The sequence below is a fragment of the Tenrec ecaudatus genome, chromosome X, assembly GCF_050624435.1.
Source record: "Tenrec ecaudatus isolate mTenEca1 chromosome X, mTenEca1.hap1, whole genome shotgun sequence".
Lineage (NCBI taxonomy): Eukaryota > Metazoa > Chordata > Mammalia > Afrosoricida > Tenrecidae > Tenrec > Tenrec ecaudatus.
The window spans coordinates 58,414,958-58,429,462 of NC_134548.1; the positions used below are offsets into that span (position 1 = coordinate 58,414,958).

The following is a 14,505-nucleotide window of genomic DNA, read 5'->3' on the forward strand; positions in this document are numbered from 1 at the left end:
GATGTATGTATATGTATGGATTATGATAAGAGTTGTATGAGCCCCTAATAAAATGTTTTAAAAAAAGGTAAGTGTACATTAAGAAAGCATCCCAACCCAGTCTAGTTCAAGCCCATAAGTCCGACATTAGCCCATATATCCGACACCGATCTACAAAGTCCTCTTCAAACTCCCAAAACACACACAATGACGCCAAATGCAGGAGGATCACAGGCCAGTGGGTAGAAAAATCTCTGAATCCAGTGGCGGTATAAACAACTCAACACTGGCAGGGGTCTCTAGTTGACTTCTCCAACACCCGGGCTGCATCAGTGTAGGAAGTGAACCTTGTCAGCTGAAGCAGAGAACTGATTAAGGCAGCAGCACACTGGTCCAACATTTATCTCTCCGCCATTCAATTAATCTCACATATGTTTATTGGTCAGCTTGGCACAATAAACCTTAACTATCTCAATTCTACCCCTTGCCAACTTGGCACCTGGACACAATTCTTTAGCCTAACAATTGCAGTTAAGTAACACCTACACCTTAATCGTATAATCCTATGAATATGTTCCCCCCCTCAATTTTGGGTATGCAATTTCTATATTTCTATATTGCCCCCTTACACATGAATAACAATGAGCACAATGGAGAATAAAATGTTCTAAAATTGATTGTGTTAACGATTGTACAACTCTTGATATGACTGAATTATTTAATTGCATGATGTACAAAGTGCCAATAAAACTATTTGAAAAATAGCACTGGGAAAAACCTTGGGATGTGGACATATGGGCCAGTAATACAGAAGATGGAAACACTGAGTCCTGAGATTCCATTGAGCCAGTCTGGCCATCAGTACCATACTTCGAAACTGAAGAGATGAATCCACTCTTAGGAAAGCCATTATTCCCCCTTTCCCAAGAACCCTTGAGGAGATGAGCCTAACTATGTATGCTGATATGACACATGGGGCTGTATCTGGAGCAGTTCCTGAGGTAGATGCCTTACAAAATAATGCTTCAGGTTCCCAGGAAACATCCTTCCCACTAACTATTGCCTCTAGACCTATAACTAGAGTTAAGTCACAGTGAGTCCCCAAAAGTGAAGTCCAGATGGTCACCCAGAAAGAAGTGTGCCATACTCCTAAAGAACTGCTAGAGTTTTCTAATATTTACAGACAGATACCTGGAGAATATGTGTGGGAAGTGGGTGTGGCATAATGGTGCAAGGAACATAACCTTGGAAGTGTCTGAGTTTATTAACATGGGTCCACTAAGTACAGATTCTTTAGTCAATGTTTCAACTAGAGAGGTTAGGAAAGGATCTAATAGGTTATTTGGTTGGTTTGCTGATGAGATAGGCTAACACTCTGGAAGACATACAAACGTTTAGGGAAATTGCACATGGGGACTAATCAAGAGGGAGTGCACAGACCAGTGGTGGGAGCAAAGCCACGAAGTACTTGAAGAATCCCAATCTTTGACCTCTGACTTGGTGTGGAGAGCACTTGGCACCCCATCTGAATTGGTTGGGAATACTCACAAAGGAGCCACACTAAAATCTAAGGATGTAACCAGGGGGGGGAGGAACACTAGTCCACCCCATCCCTGATTGGAGGAATAGCAATGGAGACTTTTAGGATGCTCACCTTTCAGACATGAATGCTAAAGACTAAAAGGGTGTATGTGTTGTTAGGTAAGCAGGACTTGGGATGTGTAACCCTAAAAGAAGTAGGGTCTGGACTAATGTTTATAACATGTCCTTCTCTCTATTTAACAGAGAGACATTCATCTGCTCTATGTCAGAATCCCTATTAGACTTGTGACTATCTGTATGGGTTTTGGGTTTTTTTAAAAAAATTATCTATACAAGTTAGGAAGGATAGACAATCTTAAGAAGACAGTGACTGAATCTATGGTTCCTGGGGAGCATGGGGGTAGGGTGGGAGGTGAGCAGGGAGCCAACAATGATGGATACAGTGGAATGGTAAGTGTTTTAAAATTGATGGCAAGGCAGGTGTAGCTATTCTGGTTGTGTTTGATCAGTTGAATTACTGAGAGGAATTACTTAGAGGAGGAATTACTTAGAGGTGAACGATGGGTAAACATCATAGTGGGGTAGACGGGGACAAAGAGGAAAGAAGAAAAAAATATAAATACATGTGTACTTGTATATATATATATATACTCACAAATGTAACAAGGAAGCAGATGGACTTTGGGTCTCTACTTAAATTTTACCTCAGTAGAAGAATAGTTTGTTCTAATAATGTGATATGATACTCACCTTCCTGACATGATTGCTGAAGACAAAATGGGTACATAAGCAAATGTTTTGAAGAAAGCTGATGTGTCCAGCTATTAAAAGATATAGCATCTGGGCTCTTAAAGGTTTGTAGTTAAACAAGTGGCCAGCTAGCTGGGAAGCAACAAAGCCCACATGGAAGATGCACACCAACCTGTGTGATCATGAGGCGGTATCAAAAGTTAAAAAACAAGCAACCAAATTGGTGTGAAGGAGAGTGGATGTAATGGAGCTCTCCCAACTGAATTGAGGGCAGGCATAAATGCTCTAGCCCAAGGGGAGTGGTCTGGAGATAGGCAATGGCGTGGAAGAGGAAGGGGAAGAGAGAGAGAAAAAAATCAAAGCCCTCTGAGACTGTGGGGGGATAGAGAAAAGAGAGGGAATCAAAAGTAACAATATTGCTGAGCCCCAATCTCTGACCGTGGGGCTGGAAGGATTTAATCCCTGCCCCAAGGCAGGGGCAAACTGACTGGGTTGAGATAAAGCCCCATGGGCCGGATCCAGCTAAGACAGTGATGGGACTACGGTCAAACCGTAGTCAGCCTCCACTGTGGTAAGCCAAAACCTCCCAGCTCCTCAAAACCTAGTGGATCTGTGTCTACTTATCTTTATGATGCCCCTCTGTGACCCAGCAGTGTGGAATTTCTCTCTTAGGAGCTCTCCTGAGCTGATTTCTGTGAAGTCCCTCTGGTATGTGTTATCAGTCACCATCTTCCCAGAAGTCCCCCTGGGAAGCTACTTTTGAAGCGTACAGTCCATACATGAGAAATCCAGAGTTTTGTAGATTGAATTGTGTACCCTCAAATATGTGTCAACTTAGTTGGGCCACGATTCTCATTGATTTCGCAGTTATGTATTGATGTAATCATCTCTCATGGCGCGATCTGATGTGATTAATCAGTTGTAAGTGGATTACAGTGGAATGCACAGCCTTAATTAGGTCACAACCCTGATCATATTTAATGGAGCTATCCCAACTATGTGGACCCCGCTCCCCACCACCCAGAAGAATGCATTTCAGAGGACAGCACTAAAGCTACAGTTTGTGGAGAGAGGCACACCTGATTAGAGCACACAGGAGAAATGAAGAGGGATGGAGAGTGAGGGGAACACATCCTGGCCCACCAAGCCCCGAGGATGATATTCCTGCTCAGAGCAGACAATGCACGGAAACACTACGTCCCTCACTGAACCATAGTGCTATGGGGGACAATACTGGAGACACAGTATGGGAATTGTGCCCAATCTGACCCCATACCACTGGGGCAAAACACTAAGGGCATGCCACAGAGCAGCAAGGGAAGCAAAGTGATGAAATCCCCAGGGAACACCAAGAATAAACTTTGGGGATGGAGTGTGGCACGCCATCAGCCTCGGCTTGAAAACACTCCTAAAAGTCAAAAAACAGACCTGGAACTATTTATAGGCTTTTTCCAATTTTTGTCATTGGCTTTCATTTTGTTTGTTTTGTTGTTATTTGGTTGTTTTGTCTTCCTTTGTTGTTTTGTTTGTCGTTGCCTTTTTTGCGCTTATTAATGTCTTTGCATGTCTATCTAGATAAGATAGGCAAGATAAACAATTAGGAGATGAAAACAATGGGATCGATGATTCTGGGGGTGGTGATAGGAGAAGTGGAGGTAGGAGAAAGTAAGGGGAGGGTCAACGAAGGGAAGAGCAAATGAACTAAAATCAATGGAGAGAAGGGCATAGGATTCCTAGTGGAGCTTAATCAAGAGCAATGTAACAGCAAAGAATTACTAAACCTGAATGAAGGCCGAACATGATGGTGGGAAATAGAGGAAAGAATCAGGAGACAAAGGACATTTATAGAGGTCTAAATATAGGTATGCACCTATGTAAATATATTTATATATAATGATAGGGAAATATATCTATGTATATCTATATGTTAAGAATTAAGGTAGCAGATGGACCTTGGGCCTTGGCTCAAATACTCCCTCAACACAAGAACACTTTGTTCTAATAATCCAGCAATCTGTGATGCTCACCTTCCCGACACAATCGCTGAAGACAAAATGGGTGCATACGCAAATGTAGTGAAGAAAACTGATGGTGCCCGGTTATCTAAAGATACAGCATCTGGGATCTTAAAGGCTTGAAGAAAAACAAGCAGCCAACTAATTGAGAAGCAACAAAGCCCACATGGAAAAAGCACACCAGCCTGTTTGATCATGAGGAGCCAATGGGTTCTGGTATCAGGCATCTAAGACCCAGAACAAAATCATACCAATGTGAATGGGCAAGGGGGTGTGGAGTTGAGATGAAAAGCCCATCTGTAGACAATTGGACATCCCCTTACAGAAGGGTCACAAGGAAAATATGAGCCAGTCAGGGTGCAGTATAGCATTGATGAAACATACAACTTTCCTCTAGATTTTTAATGCTTCCTCCCCTCCACTACCATGTCCTCAATTCCACCTTACAAATCAGATTAGACAAGAACATGCACACTGCTACAGATAAGAACCCGCAACACAGGGAATCCAGAATAGATAAACCCCTCAGGACCAACAATGAGAAGAGAGATATCAGGAGGATAAAGGGAAGGTTGGGGGAGAAAGCAGGAATTGACCATAAGGAGCAACATATAACCTCCTCACAGTGGGACAAACAGGAAAGTGGGTGAAGGGTGACAGAGGACAATGTAAGATATTAAAATAATGATTTATAACTTATCAAGGGTTCATGAGGGAGGGAGGGGGAAAATGAGGAGCTGATATCAAGGGCTCAAGTAGAAAGAAAATGCTTTGAAAATGATGATGGCAACATATGTACATTTGTGCTTGTTACAGTGGATGAATGTATGGATTGTGATAAGAGATGTAAGAGCCCCCAATAAAAGTATTTGAAACGCAAAAAGATTTAAGGGAACTTTCCCTGGGGTTTGGCCAGCATTACCTTTTTATCTTATAATAGATGAAAGAAGAAAGAAATGAAGAGAGAGAGCCCACGCAGAATTATTTTAAGAAGAGCCAGGAGTCAAGCACAACCTTTGGACCTAGAGTATCTATCTACACTAAGAACGTCCAAGATTCAGGGAATGATTGATATCAAGACACATGGAAACTTCTTTTTTTTTTTTTTGGTAAAAGTAGATGTGATTTTATTCTATTGAATAAATATGGCATTATGGCCTTAAAGAACTTTTCAATCTAAAGCATATGATTTACAAAAACAGGGTATATAAATTCATGTAGTATAATTATTTGTTAATTTTTTTTTTATTTTAACAATTTATTGGGGCTGATACAATTCTTTTCACAGTTCATACATATACATACATCAATTGTATAAAGCACATCTGTACAGTCTTTGCCCTAATCATTTTTTTCTCTTTTCTTCTTTTACATTTTATTAGGGACTCAAACAACTCTTACCACAATCCATACACATACATACATCAATTGTATAAAGCACATCCATACATTCCCTGCCCCAATCATTCTCAAGGCATTTGTTCTCCACTTAAGCCCCTTGCATCAGGTCCTCTTTTTTTCCCCCCCTCCCTCCCCTTTCCCCCCTCCCTCATATGCCCTTGGTAATTTATACCTCGTTATTTTGTCATATCTTGCCCTATCCGGGGTCTCCCTTGCCCCCTTCTCTGCTGTCCCTCTCCCAGGGAAGAGGTCACATGTGGATCCTTGTAATCAGTTCCCCCTTTCCAACCCACTCACCCTCCACTCTCCCAGCATCGTCCCTCACACCCTTGGTCCTGAAGGTATCATCCACCCTGGATTCCCTGTACCTCAAACCCTCATATGTACCAGTGTACAGCCTCTGTCCTATCCAGCCCTGCAAGGTAGAATTCGGATCATGGTAGTTGGGGGGAGGAAGCATCCAGGATCTGGGGGAAAGCTGTGTTCTTCATCGATACTACCTCACACCCTAATTAACCCATCTCCTCTCCTAAGCCCCTCTATGAGGGGATCTCCATTGGCCGACACTTGGGCCTTGGGTCTCCACTCTGCACTTCCCCCTTCATTTAATATAATATATATATACACATACATATATACATATATACACATACATACACACACACACTTATATCTTTTTTTTTTTTTGCATGATGCCTTATATCTGGTCCCTTGGGCACCTCATGATCGCACTGGCCGGTGTGCTTCTTCCATGTGGGCTTATTTGCTTCTGAGCTAGATGGCCGCTTGTTCACCTTCAAGCCTTTAAGACCCCAGACACTATCTCTTTTGATAGCCGGGCACCATCAGCTTTCTTCACCACATTTGCTTGTGTACCCATTTGTCTTCAGCGATCCTATCATGTAGGTGTGCAGTCAATGATATGATTTTTTGTTCTTTGATGCCTGGTAACTGATCCCTTTGGGACCACTCGATCACACAGGCTGGTGTGTTCTTCCATGTGGACTTTGTTGCTTCTGAGCTAGATAGCCGCTTGTTTATCTTCAAGCCTTTAAGACCCCAGTCACTATCTCTTTTGATAGCCGGGCACCATCAGCTTTCTTCACCACATTTACTTGTTCACCCATTTTGGCTCCAGCCGTTGTGTCGGGAGAGACACATGGAAACTTCTAAGGATGGTTGAACCCATAGATGTTGAAAGGAAAGAAGGATCTTTGCCCAGAGTTCACAGAGGGCCAGAACTTACAGAGTGTAAAACTTCTAGAGGGGACACCCTAAATATAGACTTCCAGCTTCCTAAACTGTGAGAGAATATATTTCTAATTGCTAAAGCCATTAACTTATGGTATTTCTGTTATAGCAGTATCAGCTAACTAAAACTATGGGTAAAGTATACAGTAATTGTCTGCCCAAATCCATATCCCACATTTCTTTTGTGCTGGCATAGACCTGATGTGGTTTTGTATTTAACGAAGGGGCCCTACCCTAGCCATGTATTGATGTGGTGGTGGAATACTAGTCCTACCTAATCAATGTGTGGGAGTCATAAAGACGATGAATTAAAAACAAACCAAATTCATTGCTATGGAGTCCATTGCCAACTCACAGTGACAGGGTGGAACTGCCCCTGTGAGTTCCCAAACCTGTAACTCTTTATGGGAATAGAAATCCCCATCTTTCTCCTGTGGAGGGATTTGTGGTTTTAAACTGCTGACCTCATGGATCACAGCATCAGGGAGGGCTCCATATTAAGTAATTCGTTGCACTGAATTTCTCAGCTTACTAAAATTTTGATCCCATCTGCTTCCTTTGTGCTGTTATTGCATTTCTATATGTTATAACCTTAAAATATATTATATATGAGGTTAAGTCATAAGTTTTACTACTAGGGGTCATACACACATGAATTTATTCTAAACAGAATATCTTGGTGATCAGTGGATGGCAGAAGACAAGGTCTGTCAGTAATATACTTGTCTTAGTTTTGGTAAGGTACCTTTTTTATTTAAAAAAAAGAAAAGGATACGTTTTGTGCCATGGGGAAAATTTTTGATATTGGAGTAATATAAAAAAAAATTTTAATTCAAATGAACGTCTTTCCATGTCATTGAAGCTTTTCAACTCCAATTTATATGAATGCTGCCTCACATAAAACAATGGTTTTCAAATGGATCAAGTGTTCTAAGGAAGGCCTCACAGATGAATTCAGAGGGAGCTCATCAACCTTAATGAATAAAAACTGTAGCGTTAACCCAGAAATTGGTGGAAGAAAACCATACAGTTATTATTGATGTGATAACAACTAATGTTGTGAACTTACATGATTTGCCATTTTTGCTTTTACGTGACCATTTTTGACCTCAGCAAGTCTTAGACTGGATGGATGTCCAAAGTGTTTCTCAAAGATCAGCTAGCTCAAAGCGCTGACCTTTCAATCAATCTATTAAGCAAGATTGAAGCTAATTAAGACAATTTTATGAAACAAATTATAACTGGATATGAGTTTTACATTCACCAATATGATCCAGAGAGTCTGGTCCATTAGTAAGAGTAGCATTCAATGGGGTCTGTAGGGTTAGTTATATTTAAGGCAGAGAGGTCAGTTCAGAAGGTTAGGGAAGGTGGTTGCCTTTAGGTTTCCTGAGGGATAATCTTGATTGATTTTTCTCAAAGGAAACATAACTATCATAGAGACTTATAAAGAAGTTCTAAGAAAATTTCCAAGTACTCTTATGAGAAATAGTCCAGGGAAAATTTTTTTTTAACATTTTATTAGGGGCTCATACAACTCTTATCACAGTCCATACATAAGTCCAGGGAAATTTTGTAGAAGATTTTTTCCCATCACAAAATGCACCTGTTCATTCTTTGAGGGTATCAAGGACGACTGTCCTATGTGAATATCGTTGAGAAACCACACCCAATACACTTTTCAGTCCCAATCTTGTCTCTAACAATGTCTTTTTGTCCCCCAAATCCAAAGAACATTGAAAAAACATGACTTGAGACTAATGGGGATGCCAAACTTGGGGTTTTTATGTGATGTAAATTGAAGAGCACAGAATTCTTCAGGAATGAGTTGTTAGATGTCATTGATTTGGCTCCAACTCAGAAACTCTATGTACCACAGAACAAAACTGTCTGGTCCTGTAACATCCTCAAAATTGTTGCTGTGTGCAGATAGGAGCTGGAGGCACAGGTAATCCAGGGTGAATGATACCATCAGGACCAGGGGAGGAAGGGGCGATACTGGGAGGGTAGAGGGGGAGTGGGTTGGAAAGAGGGAACCGATTACAAGGATCTACATGTGATCTCCTCCCTTGGGGACAGACAACAGAAAAGGGGGTAAAGGGAGATGCCAGATAGGGCAAGGTATGACAAAATAATAATGTATAAATAATCAAGGGCTCATGAGGGAGGGGGCAGCGGGGAGGGAGGGGAAAAAAGAGGACTTGATGCAAAGGGCTTAAGTGGAGAGCAAATGCTTTGAAAATGATTAGGTCAAAGAATGGACAGATGTGCTTTATACAATTGATGTATGTATATGTATGAATTGTGGTAAGAGTTGTATGAGTCCCTAATAAAATGTTTTTAAAAAGAAACCAGGGGAAAAAAGATGCTAAAAACAACTTTTAAATGAGTCAAATAAATAATAAAAAATTGTTGCTATGTTTGAGCCAATTTTTTCAGTTATGTCAATCTGTCTCATTGAGGGACTTCTTCTAATGCAGTGGTTTTCAACATTCCTAATGCTGCGACCATTTAATACAGTTTCTCATGTTGTGGTGACCCACCAACCATAAAATTATTTTCATTGATACTTCATAACTGTAATTTTGCTACTGCTATGCACCGGGCGACCCCTGTTAAAGGGTCATTTGATCCCCAAAGGGGTCTCGACCCACAGGTTGAGAACCACTGTTCTAATGGATGCTTGCAGTTGTTTCTTCTCATCCTGAGTAATATACCATCAGCAAATGAAAGTTCCAAAACTTTACTCCATCCTCATCGTTAATGCCAATTCTGCTTTGAGGTGACAGTTCTTTTTTAAAAAAAACATTTTATTAGGGGCTCATACAACTCTTATCACAATCCATACATATACATACATCAATTGTATAAAGCACATCTGTACATTCTTTGCCCTAATCATTTTCTTTTCTTTCTTTTCTTTTTTTACATTTTATTAGGGGCTCATACAACTCTTATCACAATCCACACATATACATACATCAATTGTATAAAGCACATCCATACATTCTTTGCCCTAATCACTGTCAAAGCATTTACTCTCCACTTAAGCCCTCTGCATCAGGTCCTCTTTTTTTTCCCTCCTTCCCCGCTCCCTCCTCCCTCATGAACCCTTGATAATCCACATTGTTATTTTGTCATATCTTTCCCTATCCGGAGTCTCCCTTCCCTCCCTTCTCTGGCGTCCATCTCCCAGGGAGAAGGTCACATGTAGATCCTTTTAATCAATTCCCCCTTTTCAACCCACTCACCCTCCACTCTCCCAGCCTCGCCCCTCACACCCCTGGTCCTGAAGGTATCATCCACCCTGGATTCCCTGTGCCTCCAGCTCCCATATGAACCAGTGTACAACCTCTGCCCTATCCAGTCCTGCAAGGTAGAATTCGGATCATGGTAGTTGGGGGGAGGAAGCATCCAGGATCTGGAGGAAAGCTGTGTTCTTCATCGGTACTACATCGCACCCTGACTGACCCAGAGGTGACAGTTCTTTTCTAGTGATATTTTGAGTGCCTTCTAACCTGAGAGGTCCAATTTCTGGCACTTTTATTAGACAGTGTTTCACTGCTATTCAAAGCTAATTTCAGTGGCCAGTCCTTCAAATGTGGACCATTTATTCCTTCTTCATGGTCAGTTCTTAGTTTGAAACTTCTTCACTATGGGTGACCCTGATGATATTTGAAATGCTAGTGGCATAGCTTCCAGCCTCATAGCAACACACACCACCACCACCTTATGGCAAAGTGACAGACTAGTGGGGCAGGAAAGGGTTAACCTGTGAATCATTCCTACTATTAGTGATCCAATATGGGGTTTCTGAGATTGTAAATCATTATAGGAGTGGTCTCATTCTTCTCCCATGGACTGGCTGGTGTGTTTGAGCCACTGACTTTCTATTTGCATATGGAAACACCACCTTCAGAAGTTCAAAGAAGGTATGTTGAGAAGCAATAGCATCACATTTTGATCTTTTAAATAAAGGTGTCTATGGTTTTGCGGCAATACTTACTGACTTACCCTTGTACCTTTATACAATTTTTAAAACCAGTTAAAAGAAGAAAAGATAACAGGTATGTATTTATAGCATCGTTTATAATTATAGAATTACCTTTACTTTGGTTCATGTGAATTCAAAGTGCCATCTAGGTCACTTTCTTTCAGCCCGCAGAACTGAACAGTTGTATGATTAATGTTACCATCAATCCTAGAACATTTTCTTCTCTCTTGTACTCATTATTAGCTCCTCATTTACTTCCAGTCTTCCTTCCTATATCCCCCAATAAGCCATTAATCTAGTTACTGTCTCTACAGATTTACCTATCCTAGATTTCATATACTGGAAAGCATACCAAAAAGTACATTAAAGAAATACATATAAATAAATAAATACCAACAACAATAACAAAGTAAACCAGAGAAATAACCTCAATGGGGGAAAAATGAGGAAATATTAAAAACTAGAACAAATTCAAAATGGGTCAAAAGGGAGATCAAATGATCAGGTCTTACGTTTTATACCCTAATTATGTCTGCCATATTTGAATTTACATACACTCTGCCTGATAGCAAGACTACTCACATCCCTCTTCTATAGTCAAAGGGAATTCACCAGAGGTTTGATCCATGTAGGGAGCCTGTAAATGGATTTTGGACTCCCACTTTCTTCCATAACCTTCCAAAAATTGGGTGTTCACACAATTTAAGCTCTGATATCATTCTCTCTTTTGGATTTGCCTTTTGTTATTTATGCTTGGATCACAGGCTGCTGTGCTTGCATGTGGACTTAGTTGATGCCTCCTTTAGACGACTGCTTGTTTGAAGGCAAGCCTTTAAGACCCCAGATGCTATTTAAAAAAAACAAAACAGGCACTATCTACTTTCTTCACTACACTTTTCCGTAGCACCTGTATCTTCAGTGATCTCCCATGAGGGTGAGCATTGAGCAGGGCCATGCCATAAGAACTAATTGTTCTTAGATTTGGGCTAGAATTCACACATATGTGTTTTATATATGTGTCGGGTTCACTTTAGAGACCTCATTATCATTTTATGATAGAGAACATTAACAATCATCTTTCTGGGGCATAAGGTAATTCTATGGATATTGTCATTAATTTATCCAGCAGTATAGAATTTAACACACTGTTGAGAAAAGAAGTTATACCAATATAGTTTCATAGTTTCTTTCTGTTTTTCTTTTCATCCCTCCCTTTCTTTCATCAGCAGATAAATCTATTCATTAAAATAGATGTTTTAAGCAATCTTTACTTCAGATTTAATACTGATGGAAGTGATCATCCTCATAATCTCTGAAAGACTGTGCACATCAATAAATCATCTGTGAATTCTCTTCTGAAAAGGATCCCATGTCTTAAAATCTTCCTTACAAGGAGTTTCCTCATAATGATTCTCAAGTCTTGATAGGCATCCTATCTGGTTCATTCACTTTGAAGATCTTCTCCTTTGAAACTCTAATCAAGACACCACACGCCTTCTCCAGGGATATTACATTGTATTTGGTTAAAGTAATTATTTTTTAAGCATTTTATTTTTATTAACCATTGGCTTACATTTTAAAATTTAATAAATCATTTTATTGGGGACTGTTACAGCTCTTATTACAACCCATACATCAATTGTATCAAGCACATTTGTAATTTGTTGCCATGATCATTTTCAAAATATTTTCTTTCTACTTGAGCCCTTGGTATCAGCTTCTCTTTCTTCCCCTCTCTTCCCTTCCCTCCCATCCCAGTGAATCCTTGATAAATTATTATTATTTTTGGTTAAAGTAATTTTAATTGAGTGAATGGCACCTCTAATTCCAAAGGTGTTTACACTAACAGCAAGATCAGCAGTTTAAAACCACCAACTTCTCTGAGGGAGAAAGATGGCTTTCTACTCTAATGAAGAGTTAAAGTCTGGAGCCAGTCGCTCAGCTGTGCAGCTCCTTAGTGGTTGCAGCTGTCAGAGACAGTTGGAAGGGCCGTTGTGGAGAGCGCTATGCAAGGCAAAGGACAGCTCCCTTCTCAGGACTGTACCCCCTGTGAGCACTGAAACCGCGGTTACTGTATCCCAACAGGGTATCTGAAGTAAAAAAGGGCATTTAAATCAAACAGATTGGATTATGAAATGGGACAGTACAACTTCATGGACTGCCATTTGGTTGCAGCAAAGAAGAAATAATTCAGTTCTTTCAAGGTTTGGAATCTTGCCAAATGGGATAACATTGATAATGGACTACCAGAGGAGAAGCACAGGAGAAGTACAGTTTGCTTCAAAGGAGTTAGCAGAAAATGCTCTGGGGAAACATAAGGAAAGAATATTGAGATCTTCAGAAGTGACAGGAGTGAAATAAAAGGATTTTATGACCACGAAGAAGATTACTGGGACATCAACTAGGACCATATGATAGACCAGTAGTAGGAAGAGGGGGTTATTATGGAGCTGGCCGTGGAAGTATGGAGGTTTTGATGGCTATGGTGGCTATAATAATTACGGCTATAGAAATGATGGCTTTGATGACAGAATTGAGATGGAAGTAGTTTGGTGGAGGTCATGGACAAAGGTATGGTGAAGTTGGTGCTGAAAGTTCAGGTTTTCATGGTGGTCATTTTGTACATATGAGAGGGTTGCCTTTTCGTGCAACTGAATATGACATTGCTAATTTCTTCTCATCATTAAACCTTACAGGAGTTCATATTGATATTGGATCTGAGGGCAGAGCAACAGGAGAAATATATATAGAATTTGTGACACGTGAAGATACAGTAGTTGCCACATCTAAAGATAAAAATAACAGTCAGCATTGATACATTGAACTCTTTTTGAATTCTGTTCCTGGAGGCAGTTCTGGAATGGGAGATGATGACAGAGATGGTATAGATAATCAGGGAGGACACGGATCTGTTGGAAGAATGGAAATGGGGAACAATTATAGTGGCACTCGATGGCTTGAGTGGTTACGGCAATGGTGGTGGCGGCGGTGGCAGTGGAAGATACTATGGGAAAGGAGGCATGAGTGGAGGTGGATGGTGTGAAATGTAACCAACAACATATGTCCTGGCAACAGCATCTGGTCTACTAGGCTTTCTTACAGATTTAATTTATTTTGTAGTTTAAGATTTTTATAACAATGGAAAGAATGTATTATTAGGTAAAGCAAAAGATTGTAATGAGAAAATGTTTTCTGTAGGTTTTATTTGTTGCACACTTTCTTAAATAAAATTTTGTTTAAAAAAAGTTACAGTCTGCATACATAGTCACTAGTCATCAGGGAGATGCAAATTAAAACCACAATGAGATACCACTTCACACCCAAATTTAAAAAAAATCAGAAATCGACAAATGCTGGAGAGGATGTGGACAGATTAGAACTTGTATACACTGCTGATGAACTTGTAAATACATGTAGCCACTGTGGAAAATGATATGGCGATACTGAAAGCAACTAGAAATTGAAAACCCATATGGTCCAGCAATTCCACTATTATACATACACCCAAAAGAAATAAGAGACACAACACAGGCGGAGGAATGGTCTCCCATGTTCATAGCAGCACAGTTCACA

General features: G+C 40.3%; 1 pseudogene; it reads left to right on the forward strand.

Annotated features, from left to right (window-relative positions):
• The first annotated feature begins 13,066 nt into the window (after positions 1-13,066).
• On the forward strand, positions 13,067-13,982 carry LOC142433407 (heterogeneous nuclear ribonucleoprotein H3 pseudogene; annotated as a pseudogene).
• The last annotated feature ends 523 nt before the right edge of the window (positions 13,983-14,505 follow it).